The 14,358-nt window shown below is 44.5% G+C and overlaps 1 protein-coding gene across 2 annotated transcripts in view; it reads left to right on the top strand.

The window, feature by feature from the left end:
- plcb1l (phospholipase C beta 1-like) overlaps positions 1 to 14,358 on the top strand; it is a 139,548-nt gene that overhangs the window by 1,889 nt on the left and 123,301 nt on the right. For both annotated transcript variants that reach the window (XR_009793877.1, XM_061812942.1), the window contains exon 3: positions 3,708 to 3,828. The gene's annotated coding sequence lies outside the window, so the exon portion shown is untranslated. The remainder of the gene's footprint in view (positions 1 to 3,707; positions 3,829 to 14,358) is intronic.

Raw genomic sequence — 14,358 nt, 5'->3', positions numbered from 1 at the left:
AAAACAAGGGTTGAAATTTTCCTCCCTGATGTAACGCCGATTTGGTTTTAAAGGCTGTAACTAGCAAAGCGCATCCAATTAAATTAAACAATCCCAGGGGGGACTGAGTGTTTATGGCAGGCAAACATTTTTACATGTCTTGGCTAACTGGAGGTCTGTGCCTAACCTTTGACCTTTAGTGAGCATTTGAGATGGCTAAAGACATGGTATCGTGGGGGTTTCAAAGTCCAGTTTCCTGTACAGTCTCGCTGACCACTTGACCATTTTGGACCGCACCCTGCAGATGAGATCACACCAAGGCCTGAAGAAATATTCTTGAAATTTCACAGGAGAACCAAAAGAACAAACAAAACCCAAAATTCAGACACCCCAATCCTGGTGGCACTGATGTTACTGTATACTCCACAATCTCCACTTTGCTGCAACTGCCTGTTTCCTTGTCGCCCTCAGTCTCCTCCCTATTAAAATTTGTCTCCATACTTTGCCACGTCCTCTGGATGCTGCAGCATTATACCTCACAGTTTCCTTCTGGATACTATTTTTCTCCTTATCTTAACCTGTGGATTCTGCCATTTTGTACCCGAAATTCATTTCTTTGCGAGTAGCCTTTTTTTTCCTGTCCTCAAAGAGCAATGTTCAGTGTGGTAAAGAAGTGAAGAAACGGGTCCAAGCAGGTTGGAACAGCTGGTGGAAGGGGTCTGGTGTCCTTTGTGACAGACGAGTCTCTGCTAGGATGAAGGGCAAAGTTTATAAAACAGTGGTGAGGCCAGCCATGATGTACGGATTGGAGACTGTGGCACTGAAGAGACAACACGAAGCAGACCTGAATGAGGCAGAAGTGAAGATGTTGAGGTTCTCACTTGGAGTAAGCATGTAAGATAGGATTACAAACGAGCTAATTAGAGGGACAGCCAAAGATGGATGTTTTGGAGACAAGGTTGAAGAGTGCAGACTTAGATGGTTTGGCCATGTTCAGAGGCGAGTGAGTGAGTATATTGGTAGAAGAGTGCTGAGGATGGAGCTGCCAGGCAAAACAGCGAGAGGAAGACCACAGAAAAGGTTGATGGATGTTGTGAGGGAAGACATGAGGACAGTGGGTGTTAGAGAAGAAGATGCACAAGATAGGCTTAGATGGAAAAAGATGACACGCTGTGGCGACCCCTAACGGGACAAGCCGAAAAGAAAAGAAGAAGGAGTCTTAATTTGAAGAAAATTTGTGCCAATAGTAAATACAGGAGAACCTTGTTTCGATGCATTCAGTGCGGCAGTATTTTTGCTTTCCTGGTACTACTCAGGTGGTAGTATTTTGAAGTATAATACTGACAATCCCGTTAAACTCCATTTGGTTGCACCACCCCTTACCCCTAAACAATCATGGCGAATATGTTGTGCCGGGACATGAGATCACCCCAGAGGGCTTGGGCTAGAGGAAATGTAATTTCTATGGAAGGGAACAAAAAAACAAACAAATAAACCCTGAGCTTCGGAAAGCGTGGAAAATAACCAGTCAGACTGAGGCCACGTCGGCATGACACCTGCACTGTGTGGTGGAAAAGGATGGATATTGATATTAAAGTCCGCTTTTTGAGACACAATAAATTACATGTGAGGAAGCCCAACATAGCATCTGTTGAGGCCTTTTTTTTTTTTTTTTTTGCAGATTTTCCGTATTTACGGATAGGGAAAACCTCACGGTGACCTGGGAACACGCTTACCCAATTAGCAGCCTCGCCTTATGGATCAAATGGAAGTGAAAACATTCACTGCCATGACGGAGACGCATCACAATGACCCATTCATGCCGCCAAGGCTCGTGCTTTGGGGAAGATTTGAGTGGGGGGGGGGGTCTTCCAGAGACTTAGTGGGGCGGAGGGGATAGACGTGAGGGAGTCATGAATGCAACAAGGAACTACCTCACCGTTTGCTTTGATGGCTCGACGGAGGCCTAATTCATGACTCAATATGGGTGCGGAGGTAAACACTGTTTCAAAAGTGTTGTTTTCATAATGTTACCAACCCGCTGCCACCCGCCCCCATCCCTTTGGACGCTCTCACCTCTGCAGGCTAGCAAGACCGTCGGGCCCGTTCCTGTGGGAATAGTGCCGAAAGGGCGACTGAGGGAGTCAGGAGGCCTGAGAAGTAGCACGGAAAGAGAACCTCTTGACAGCACCAGACTCAGGGGACTGGAACGGGGGGCTGCCCTATGCCACCACTGAGAGCTCAGATTCATCGAGCTCCCGAAAATACATTTTCCAGTCTCGGCTTCTTAATTTATTTTTCGGAAGCCTTCGACCTCTGCAGAGGTCACGAAATCCTTCGTCGCACAAGATAACATCCATGCTGTCTTATTTAGTTTACAAATCATATTTAGAAAGTTTTCTCCTTAAAATTAACTAATTGATGAACACAAAATATGGTATCTTCAGAGGGACTGAGTTTGCGCTGCGACCCAAAGCTCAGCATAAAGGTTCCTCTATTTCCAGGTTAATTGTTTATTTACATGAGCGTGGAGCCATCGGCGCTTCTATTAATGGAACCATCTAGAGGTTTCCGCTGAGGCTTATAAAAATGTTCGCTACACGCAATAGAAAATGCAAAAGTGTGAAAACTTTTCAGAAAGCAAAATGTTCAAAGTGACAGTCATTGCCAAGTTTGCAAACAAATCTCAGCTGCCCTACTTGTTATTGATGCTTTTTATCAGAGAAAGTTAGACTATGATGCATTGTTTCTAATACCTTGATCCGCCGGCATTCCTAGTAGTACACAGGGGTCGCATGGGTGACAAAATTTCAGGATATGTGATTAAAAAAAAATATATAGACATGCTCTCATCAGATTTTGGATTCTGCAGTGTTATACTCCTAAGTCTCCACTTTGCTGCAGCGATCCATTTTCCCAGTCTTCTCCTGGATCGAATTTGCCGAGAATTAAATGCAGATTACTGTATTTTGGATGCATTCAACGTGGCAGTGTTTTCAGTTTAAAGTGGCATATTCTCTTGCAGCCCTTAATCTCCTCCTAGATAAAATTAGAAACAAAATAAATCCATAATACAAATGCGGTTCTGCACACTGGAAAAGTCTAAAATGCTGGGTGGCCTTCTGCTTCTATCAAGGGAGAAACAAATGCTAGCGAGATGGGCTGTGCAAGGATGATGGGAATTACATTGCTGCACGCCACAGCCGCCACCTCCGTTGTTTCTCCACGGCGTTCTCCGCATGGAAACATCTGATGGGAATAAACGTTTTCATGGTGCCTCCTCGGGCTGTCATAAATACTGCTTGTCAGCGGCATATAAGGCTGTTCTGTTGAGAGGGTTTACAGCAAAGGACGTAATACGGCGCCTCTTTGGGAAACGCGGCTACCTTAAACCACCAGTATCGTTTTACCGGTCGCTGGTAGATCCTTGTCATTCTTCAGTTCGAATTGAAACTGAAAGATGGCGATGATCCACCTGAAAACGTGTTCTTGTCTGACTAAGATGCAAATTGTAAATAAAATCTGAATTATCTTGCTTTCGTCGTCACTGTCAGCCACCATGTGGGGAAGTTCGATGCCGTTTTTTAGTCCTTTTGTGCTCGTCAGGTGTGCTGACTGAAGCCATATGCGCTCCCGTGACTTTTATTAGCTTTGTCAAAAGCCTCAGAGACTAGAGAAGGAAACACTGCGCCTATAATGGCTTTAAAATACCACCTTTTCCTCTGCAGGGCCTGGATTTCAGAGGCAGTGGCGTGGAAGCGATTTGATGCCGTGCCGTCGCACGCTGCGCTGTGCTGCGGAGGAAACGGGCCCCCTGACACATTGGAGAAGCCGTGACCGATCTCACAGGTAGAGTGTAAGAGGAAGCGGGGGCCTCGCGTCGTTTCCCACCGCACGTCCACTTTTCCGACTGGCCATGAATGGGTGCCATTTTGAATCATGTAAATCCGGCTAGCCTCTGCCTGTATCAGCTGATGTTGGTTAGTGTTGTCTTTGGCCCCGACCTTAAAGGCCCGGGGGGATGGAGAAAGACGTACTGAGGGTTAGAAAAGGTTGCATAAACTCAAGCCGGGATAACTTTACCGACACTTTCCGTGGCCGGCTTTCTGTGAATGGAGCCATTGTGGGGGTGGAAGGCAAACCCCGACAGGATTCTGTTCATTAGCACCTAGCTTACTGTTTGAACTTAGCTATTCATCCGGTAACTGAAAGGAAGCACTGCTCACGCACACACACACAAACACACACACACTCGTATATGGATCGGGTGCGGGGGACCATAGTGCATCTCGGACAGCAACCTTCCTAACCTTGGGAATTTACTAGAGTAATATATAATGAAGGATTAGAAAAAAGTTGAATAATACCGCCTAGAGGAGTTACCACAGCAGCAGGTATTAGTAGGAGAAGGATGTAGATGAGCTCCCCATTGCAGTTTTTCTTTTGAGGACTGTAGATGAGACTGACTCAATTCTACATTTGCGTGGGCAACTAGTTCTGAATTTCTTTCTGCCGGCTGATCTGTTTACCAGTTAGTCCATCTGTAAAATCATCTGTCCGTCCATTCGTCCGTCTGTCAAAGTAACCAACAAGGATCAAAGAAAACATAATGCACGGTCCTGTAGCTGGATTGTGTTGCTCCGCTTCTCGTGTACCTGCTCTTCAGATCACAAACTACTACACAAGTTAAAAGGTCCTTTACCCCACAATTACTCAACACTCTGTAGTGAGCACATGCCATATATTCATTCATTTTAATTTGAAAAGCTTGTTAGTAAACCTGAAATAATGTAAAATAGCACCAAAGGAGTATTCCACGACCTTTAAATCACACACGACTTTTCTCTCTGTGATCTATTTGGGAGACATCCCTGGCGTATGTTGAGCTAAACCTCCTTTCCACTTTTATGGCACGTGTGAGACGCCCTGTTTGTACATGCTTTAGGGCAAATTAGCACACCAGCTGCACATGACTTTTTCATTCCATGTTGACGTTTCATGATAAAAATATGCCTTGGCAAAGCTCCGACTTGCATCCAGAAAGAGACGTCGCGTTCATCCCAGGAGTGACACCTCTTCGTATTTACAATCCTTGTTCCTGGCATGAGAAAGGAAAGAAAGTTGAGGGCGGTGGGAGTAAATAACGGGATGGGGAGGGGGTGGAGTGGGCTGACACAGACGGACCACCGCTGCAGATGTTTTCCACATGTAGGAGGAAAACAAGCTTGCAGCAAGATGAGTGCGAGGAGAGGGAAGCAAAAGGGCTGCACCTGTTGTGGGCCGATCGCTGGCCAGGGGTGAGCTCACTCCCTTGAATGCGTAAGGCTGCTTTTGCTATTAAGCGGCTAAACAACAGGCAAGGTTCACTTTGAGCACGTTTCACATTCATATATCCCAGCTTTGCGTTTGCATAGCTCAGGATTTAAAAACTCAAAGCTGCATTCTTTTATTGCCGCCGAGCGTCAAATTGGGTCACCACTTGAAAAAGATGCAAAACAGAAGTTTGATTGTGTAATCCATAAAGTGGTTTACAAGATAAGACGTGTTTGTTTTAAACAGCTTTTACTGCTTCAACTACTAAAGTAAAAAAACAATCATAAAAGGCAGACACTTGCCAGATGTAAAAACTAGAAAGGCAGATTGAAAGCACGCCTCTGCAAAGCCCAAACCATCCTAATTTGGATTAGCACCAGTTAAATCCTGTACTCCACAGTCTCTGCTTTGCTGGAGAGGGTTGTTTTCTTGCTGCGCGTGGTCTCCTCCTTGATTTAAAATTTGTTGTGGAATAAATACGAGACATTTATTTGGGTACATTCCGTGCTACAGCATTTACACAGGCAATTTTGTGCTCTATAAATTATGAGGTTGTACTCCACAGTCTCCACTTTTTTGCAGCGACCCACGTTCTTTCTTCCATCAGTTTCCTTTCGGATAAGATTGGTCTAAAAGTAGATGCATGAGACCCCCTTTTGGAAATGGTCATTAGGGCAGAATTTTTTTTTGCAGTTTGTCAGGGGCTTTTTTTCTTGCTGCCCTCAGTCTCCTCTTGGATAAAATTAGTCCAAAGGTAATTGCATGAGACTGTGAGTACTCACACAAGACAAAAGATTACTAATTTGGGCCAGGACTGTGGGACATGGAAGCAGGACTGCTTGTTGAAATGTAAACAATGGTGAAAATAAAATCCAGAGTCAGCACCTTTGCGGGTTTACTCCACAAAGTTTGTATGTCTGTCAGTCCGTCTTTCTTAAACTGAAGTGAAACCCAACATGAGAGCATCTGTGTTAGGATGTTTTGGAGCAGGAGAGTTCCTTAAAAAATATTTGAGTCAACATTGCACACCTGCCCGAGTTCCATCGATCACTCAAGACTCTCTTTATTTCTCGCTACACTTCGGAAAAGTGGTAGGTAAATATCATTTCTGACGGGGTGACAGGAACAAGGCTTGGTCCAGCGTCGGAATGGAGTTCTTGGGCTAATCATGCATGATTGCAGCCCTCGCGTGCCAAAACACACTTGACGTGAGAGAGGCTGTTTTCAACTCCTCGTTGCTGCTGGACGACAGCTTGCTATTCTCCCGAGGGCTCCCCCTCAAAAACCCATCTTGACCGGACTGGTTTGTAGCAGTTAGCGGGGGCTGTCCGGCGACTGTCCTGTGGGACCCAGGTAAAGTTGGCAGCGATTGGCATTGTGGCGAGCTGCGGACACTATCTGGGTATCTGTTGTTGTTGCAAACTGTTTGTGGCACCGCTCTCGTGTGGAAAGTAAAGGCTGTCTAAATTCCAGTTCCAGACAACTTTTACTCCAACTCACCTGTGCCGTGAGTGTGGAACCAAGTGACCCAGATCTGGATGGAAACCATTGCAAATATTTCCCCACACAGTCTTTGGAAGAAGCATTTGCTGGGCCTCTCGGTGGGGAACTGCACAAACTGTAAATGCTTCTGACTCTTCCAGTTTGTGTCATCTGTTCCAAAGAAGTGGTAAACAGTCAGTTTGCCATCAAGCCATTCTGCACGTAGCCCAGCTGTGATGCAAGGTGTGGATTTAAGTAGAAGAAAACGTCAGTGCAAGGCTTGACAACGATGTATATCTTTACTTCCTGAATTATTTCTTGTATAACGAGCAAAGAAGGACTAATTAGAAGCAGAGTGGTCGGATGAGAAGGGAATCTGTATCTCATTTCCTTGTCTGTGCAGTGCTCCTGGCAAGGACCAACCTCTTTTGCCCGAACTCCAGCTCAGTTTAGAAGCGCAGGCCATGCTGCAAATATTTTGGTTGGCTGTGGATGTTGAATTATATTGGCACAGGGAGCGTAGATATAAAAAACAGCAACTAGGGAACAATTATGAAAAAAAGTGAAAAGCAGTCCAACGAAAGTGCTACTAGTGGTGGATGTGCTTTTCTTTTCCTGTCCTTTTCTGTCCTGTCCACTCGTAGAGTAAATAATGACAGGCCTGAAAAGAGGAGAAAGCAGAGTCTGCTATGAACTTGATGAACAAGAATATAAATACCATTGACAATATGGATAAACTCGTGCATAATTTCTTCGGTCTGATGACAAACTATAAGAAATGAGTGATACTTTATCAGTGGCTTAATATTTACCAACGCTGTGGTACTAGAGGACTGGCCTTAAAACTACTTTCAGTTTCTCTCAGGCATAGTCCTTTTCTCAGACACGTTACACACGTCGTTAGGTCGAGCAGTGTCACATACTGTACATCATAGTAGGCTGCTATACACTCATAACTCAAAGAAAGTGTATTTACCTGGGCTGAAGTCCACAAAGACTTTTTTCTTGACTTGGTCTTAACTATACATTGTTTTAATCTTGATTCAGTCTCAATAGCTCAACGTTTTGGTCTTCACTCAGTCTAAACTCTCCAAAGTCCAAGTTTTGAATCAGTCTCAAACCTACAACTCAACCTGGTCAACTTGGTCTTGACTTGATACTTTTTGTTATAACTTAGTCTGAAGTTCTCAAAGTCTTGATCGTGACCTGGTCTCAATTTATGTGGTCTTGACTTCACTAAAGTGTTTAACACTTTTACGGAAAATGTAAGGCTAAAGCTGATTAAGCACTAAGCCGTCTGGATAAAAATTGGATCACACAAGATGTATTAGATTTACGCTCTAAAAACGTGCTCATCAGCAGGCCATTGACTTTGTCCTGTCTCATTTGCCATTGAAGCCCAACCTGCAAGACAACAAACACATCATTCCTCTCATTGACACAGGCAGCGAGGCAGCTAGCCAGCTACCTAGCTAACCATCATGCAAACCTTTTTAGCCAGCTTTGTTTGTTCACAGCTGAGGCTCAAAAGAAAGGCAGCACCGGTGCACTAACGGGCCAGCTTTGACAATTTTCACACAAAGGCAGCACTGTTGGCTAACAGTGAGCGGCCTGTTTCTGGGAGGTTTGCACTGTTCCTGGGGCCCATTTCATGGAACAGTTAGCAAGGCCAAAGGCAACCCGTGGACTGGAGTGATAGTTAAGGCCTTCGAGGCAAAACCTGGGTCTGGGCTTCCAACTCTCCCCTTGTACCCCCACCCCCCTGTTCAGATGCTTTCACAAGGGGGAACTCTGGGTGCTGCAGGTGTCCTCTCATAGAGGGCCACAACACATGGGCTGCTGGCTGATGGAGTGAGCTGGCATGTTTTCCCTCACCGCAGGTGTTGGAAAATCTGGACAGAAATGAATTGGCCTTGCAGGATTTGGAGTATTAGTAAATATGATTTTCATATTGTGAGTTTGTAAATAGAGCACTGCAAATAGTGTTGAGATTTTATGGTGAGGTTGGACGTGAAGTTTGAGGCTGTGTTCACACTTTGGTTCTCTGGTTTGGATCACGCCCCAAAAATAATACATGACACGTTTTATATCACACGTCGGGGACTGGTTCAGTCTAAAAGTAAAACCATGTACAATTGGATATTGTTTGTGACATATTGCACTGTAAGCCAATTTTTAGAATAAAATTGGTGTTCCAGAAATAAATAGGCTCATGGGAATTTTGTTTACTGGCCCATGGTGGTGTTTTTAAAATATGACAGTCAGAATCATCTTTTGTGGAAAAGTTTGATAAAACACAAAGGGTTCGTCTCAGGTAGTCGGAGGCCTCTCTTGTACAACAGCAAACAATCTACGATAACGAAATATACATTTAGGACATACACTTATAAATAGCTTAATCATTGCGTTGTAAGTGTACCTGTAGTGGGATAATGTTGATACAAAGACAACTGTGCAAATGGTGAAGAGAGTCTTCAAGCAGTTTAAAGTGTCATGTAGTGTGGTCATACTGATGAATACTCACCTGAATTTGTTTCAAATGAACCAAACGTGATGCTGATGTAGATGGACTATTTTAAGAGATCTCTGATGTCTGTCTGGTTGTCAGTGGATAGATTAACTCCAAAAATAAAATTATGAATGTAATATGAGCATTACTCCAAAGTTGGCTTAAGACAAACCGTTCATGTTAGATAGTGTTAGATTTGCGGGTTCAACTGCTGCAACTTTATCTGCAACCCTATTAAAATTGTTCATTTGACTCCTCAACGGGATGGAGAAATGGGAAGAAAACGTGTAAGAAAAAGACGGCAGAGATTACTATCCAGCCTTCTCTCCTTCCCTGACCGCAGAGTGGTCTTAAAGAGCCCACTTCCTCCTTGATGTCAACCCTTAGCCGTGCCTGTCCTGTAGTTTTCAGTTTGGTTTGGGCAGTTGAGGCGGCCTGGCCTGCAGGGGCTGGGAGGACAGGGCCCAGGCTTTCCCACATCACTCACAGCTCTCTGATAGGCGGTCGCACAGGCGGGTAATGACAGGGGCAGACATTTTAGTATTAAAGTCTCCTCTGCTCCTGTCTGAAATCAGACTGTTAAATATGGGGGATGAGAGCATGGCATAGCGCTTTAGCGAAGGGAGCTAGACCCATCTTATGTACACAGTCAACTCTGGCTGGGTTGTCTTGTGTGTCCTGTGAAGACAAACGATCGAGGGGGATTTGGGATTGGTCCATCATTAAATGGATTAGCATCGACCACAAATACGAAGACAGTCAAATTAAATTATCCTACTATTTATTCAAGGAGGGATTTGCATACTACCGTAGTGAGTGTAAGTCTTTGGTCTAGCATAGCAATGATTCTTTTTAAGTCAGTAGTTGTTCGTAAATTTTGTATCCAATACACGACATATGTGGTTCTCCCTATACATTGTATAATATTTGAGTTCATGACAGATGAACTTGAAAAGCCGTCAAAACGGATTGAGACTAATAAATGTTAAATGTCATGAGTTAAAAGACCTCATTGTCTTTAGCGGTTTGCAACTCAACCGAATAACTGAGCAGCTCAGCAACATTAAAGCGGGCTGGTTGCTGCACCTGCATCGGTAGATCATCACACCATTGTAGCATTTAAAGAAAAGGCCCCAGTCAAACACGTCCCCTGACCTTCTGCAGCTAACATAAACTAATTAGGCTGGCTCTGAAAGGAATGCCCCCGCCGTTAGATTAATCAGCCTCCGCAGATCTGGACCGCGCAATCCTGCTCCAGCCAGCTCGGCCCGCTAGACCCTCATTATCTCACATTTTCAAAGGAGCGCGGTGGCAAGGAGCAGTGGGGGCTGCGGTGGTGCAGGAAGGGGCTTCCCCAGTTCAGACCGGGAAAAAAATGTCAAGCGTGAAGCTCTGTGAGTGGTCAGTGCTGCTCAGTCCAGCGGGCAGCACAGAGGGGGTCTTTGTCCCCCATCACTTAGCACCAATTACAGCCCGTCAAAATAGTTTTTCTGCTGCAGGGCGACGTGTTAATGGGCCCGGCGTTGGGTGTGAGGAGCGGCCTTGTCTACACACACCAACTAGGGGTCAAGGGTTAATAGATCCCCTCTGATGTGGCGGATGAGATTTTTGCAACCTTTAGCTGGTGAGGGAATGCCAGGACAAAGGCTGGAGAATGTGATACAATTAGGCGGACAGCTAGCCATCCTGAATAGAGCAGGCAACGGATAGCTGCTCTAGCTAGGACCAGATGGGCAGCTGGAATCCAGCCAAAGCTGCACCAATGAAGGTCAAATTCCATCCCACAGCCATTGAATGGACCCAGGTGAGAAGCCAAAAAGCATCCCAACTGGAGGGCAGGCATCCTTTGGAGTGAGAAACAATTAACACTCCTGGGAAGCAAACTTTGGAACTGTTTTCTGGAGAAAAGTAAACTCAGTTTGTACTCAGGAAAAGGTCAGAAAGCATTCAGGCTTCTGTAGGATTTCCCATTATCAAACTGCACAACAGTTCCATAAAGCCTGTCCTTAGTCAAACTTGGAAGCTGTCTTTTTGTCTTGTATGGGAAAATGAACCTGGGATGGCTGGCGTCTGACCCGCTCGATGTTTCCTGAGTTTAAGTAATCAGTGATTATCTGATGTAAGGATGGAAAAAGTCAGTGTTCGTGAAATTGCATTGTGCTACGTGTGCTTTGGTCTGGATATGCGAGGACAAAGCCAGGACGTTTAAAACCATAAGTGTGGGAACGGAACCGTTGCCAAACAACCTGTGCCAGGGGACTCTGGAGATTTTTAGGAAAATACTCCACACCACACGGAGCAAATCCAACCACATGCAAGACTGTGGGAAGTAGTGGGTGACATCAATCCACATATGAGTAGTCTCAAAATACTTTCTGGATGTAGTGGTGTACAAATCTCTTCCCCACCCAAACCTTGAGGAAAAGGTCGTGGTGACCCCCCCCCCCCCCCACACACACACACACTTTAATTGACTCAACATTGAAATGAAGGCGCTGATTGAAGTTGGGGTCTCCGGACTAGATTTGTTTAATCTGCATCAAGTTTGAACATCTTGTGTAAACACAGGAGTGTGTCCTGATGCCAGAAACGTACTGGAAAACGTAAATGTCTGTGGTCAAGTTTGGCTGAGAATCACAAGAGCAGAGGCGGAAGAGAGAGGCCTGCGCAGAGATCAGCTAACCTCAATTGTTAGTGGAGGGTCAACGACTACCGCTTCCATCTGCAAATTACTTTCTTAAAATGGCAAGTTTGGATCATGGTTCATTGAAGACCACGAGGGGATATATTTTATCGTTTTTGTTTTATCATGGACAGACGACACTCCGAAGTACTCGGCTTCTGAACCAGCCTACTTGTCGGACGTTTTATAAACTCACAAGCTCTGTAAACATACATTGTGATCTCATAACCTTTACACCAAGTTTTGCTTTGGCGAATGACATGGAAACAAAAATTGAGCTTACACAAACAGCGTTAAGAGCTCATGTGTTACTTTTCAACAACGTTTCTACTTTTCAATCTGTCTTATTGGTCTCTCATTTCCTTAATGGCTTTGCAGCTGTATTCCACCCTTGCGTTAGGCCGCAAGTCTTTGGCAGGCGACGCGTCTGACGTCTCCCTTCCCCCATTGCCTTGTTTTCCTTCTGAGATAAGTGAGAATACGACTTTGGCAAGATGGGACGAGTTCTCTCTTATTTATAACTAAACCTGTACCCCTTCAAGTCGAACTCATTATAGAGAGTATTTTGGTGAGGAGGGGGGGGGATGCAAAAAGGGGTAGGTGTCTGGGAAGTGAAGGTCATTGGAGGTTAATTCCAATCGTAGTGCTTCCTTGAAACAGCGTGACAGCGTGTCTCCTCCACTCATAGATTGAACGAGTTACAATGACATGTTCTTTTCTTTCTATTCATTATGACGTTCATTGTTTGGCAGACCTTTTTATATTGTCTGGAATGCCACGGATGTTGTTTTATCTTGCATGTACGTCAGTCAGATGTTTGGACCATTTCATAAGTTGTTTTCTGTGTGAGATTTATGACCCACACTGATATGTTACTGCACCGACCTCCTTCTTGTCATTGTCTTTCAATATTTTCATCAGCCCAGCACTGGCTTTGTGATTCTTCAAAGTAAAAGAAAAAGGAAGAGATAATGGAGACAAAGGACGTCGAAGACACAACAGCGACCGAAGTGTGTGAGCGAGAGAATGCGAGGCAGACAGAAATGTTGCACTAAAAGGAAGAAGAGAAAATAAAGGAAAACAAAGCCAGGCGAGAAGAAGTGAGATGTGGGCCATTCATAAGCAGACTCCTCTAAAGAGATCCAGGGCCAGCACACCTGCTACTATTCACTTCAGAGGAAATAGACACTCTGGAAGAGAGGCTTTTGGCCTCAGGACAAAACCACTGCAGCGCCAAATTAGAAACAGGAAGGACTGTGGCTAAGGCTCAGATTAAAAATGCACTCTCCACATGGACTCAATATACTGCAGCCCTGATCCCACTCTGGAAACCCAAAACCCAACAGCACTATTTTATGCCCCAGTCAACAGAATGCACCATGTTTGCACAGCGACAGTACAGAGATTCTTTCCAGTGTCAACTCGCGTATGTTGGTAAACTGTGAACCTTACAAATGGCAATTGTAAGACGAAAAGCAGAGCAGATCCCTCAGTGTTCTTCATTACCTTGTCATGATTCTGTAAAAATGGCGCAGTATGCCTGCACTTCTGATGAGGCTCGGCATTGTAGGCAAAGAACATGCACATGGACCGACCTAGATTTTTGTTTTTAAATAGGACATATGGTAGAAAAATAATGTGGCACTGCGGACCGCATCAAGTGTGAACTCGCACAAACCAATATACATTTCTGTGAGCTCCCTATTTCAGAAAATAGCTCAATAACTGAGTGCTGCCTCCATGAGTGAAAATACAATCAATTCCTTTGTTGATAGTGGGCTCGGGTTACATTTCTTGGAAAGTCAAAATTCATATTTGGGTCTACAAACCTGATCGTTATGGTAATGAAAGCCATTCTTGTGTTGGCACACCCTGCCGTAGAAAGGGGGTGGGGTGAATAGGTCACTCGCATGAAATAAGTCCACCCACTTTGAACAGGGGTGATGAGAGGGTGAAAGTGTGAAGTAATTTTCTGATCTTGGATAGTATTTTCCACAAAACCTTATAGAGGTGTGGCATATAGGCCGAAGAAGACCCCATTATATTTTGGTGAGGATCTGGATAACTGTGAAGAAATGTTATTTCTGTCTGACTGACAGAAGTATGAATTGTCTGTCGACCAGTCATTATAAATCTGCGTGTGTAGCTGTACAATTACCCCAGGTTTTGTACAAATAAAGGCCTTCAATAAAATAAACTCTGGGTACTCCACAGGTGAGAAAATAAACGAGAATGTGAATAGGAGGCATTTGAATGGTAATGTATATCTGTAGAATTTAGATTGTCATGAACACATGGAAAAGTACAGTTTTGCTATAGAAAGGTAATTGTCAGCTGTATTCAAGAGTAAGCTAATAATTTTGTAGTAACTAGCAACACATAAATATTCAAA

This window comes from Syngnathoides biaculeatus, chromosome 23 (assembly GCF_019802595.1).
Source record: "Syngnathoides biaculeatus isolate LvHL_M chromosome 23, ASM1980259v1, whole genome shotgun sequence".
Taxonomy (NCBI): domain Eukaryota; kingdom Metazoa; phylum Chordata; class Actinopteri; order Syngnathiformes; family Syngnathidae; genus Syngnathoides; species Syngnathoides biaculeatus.
Note: the sequence above shows the minus strand (reverse complement) of the source record. Positions and strands in the feature narration are given on the sequence as shown.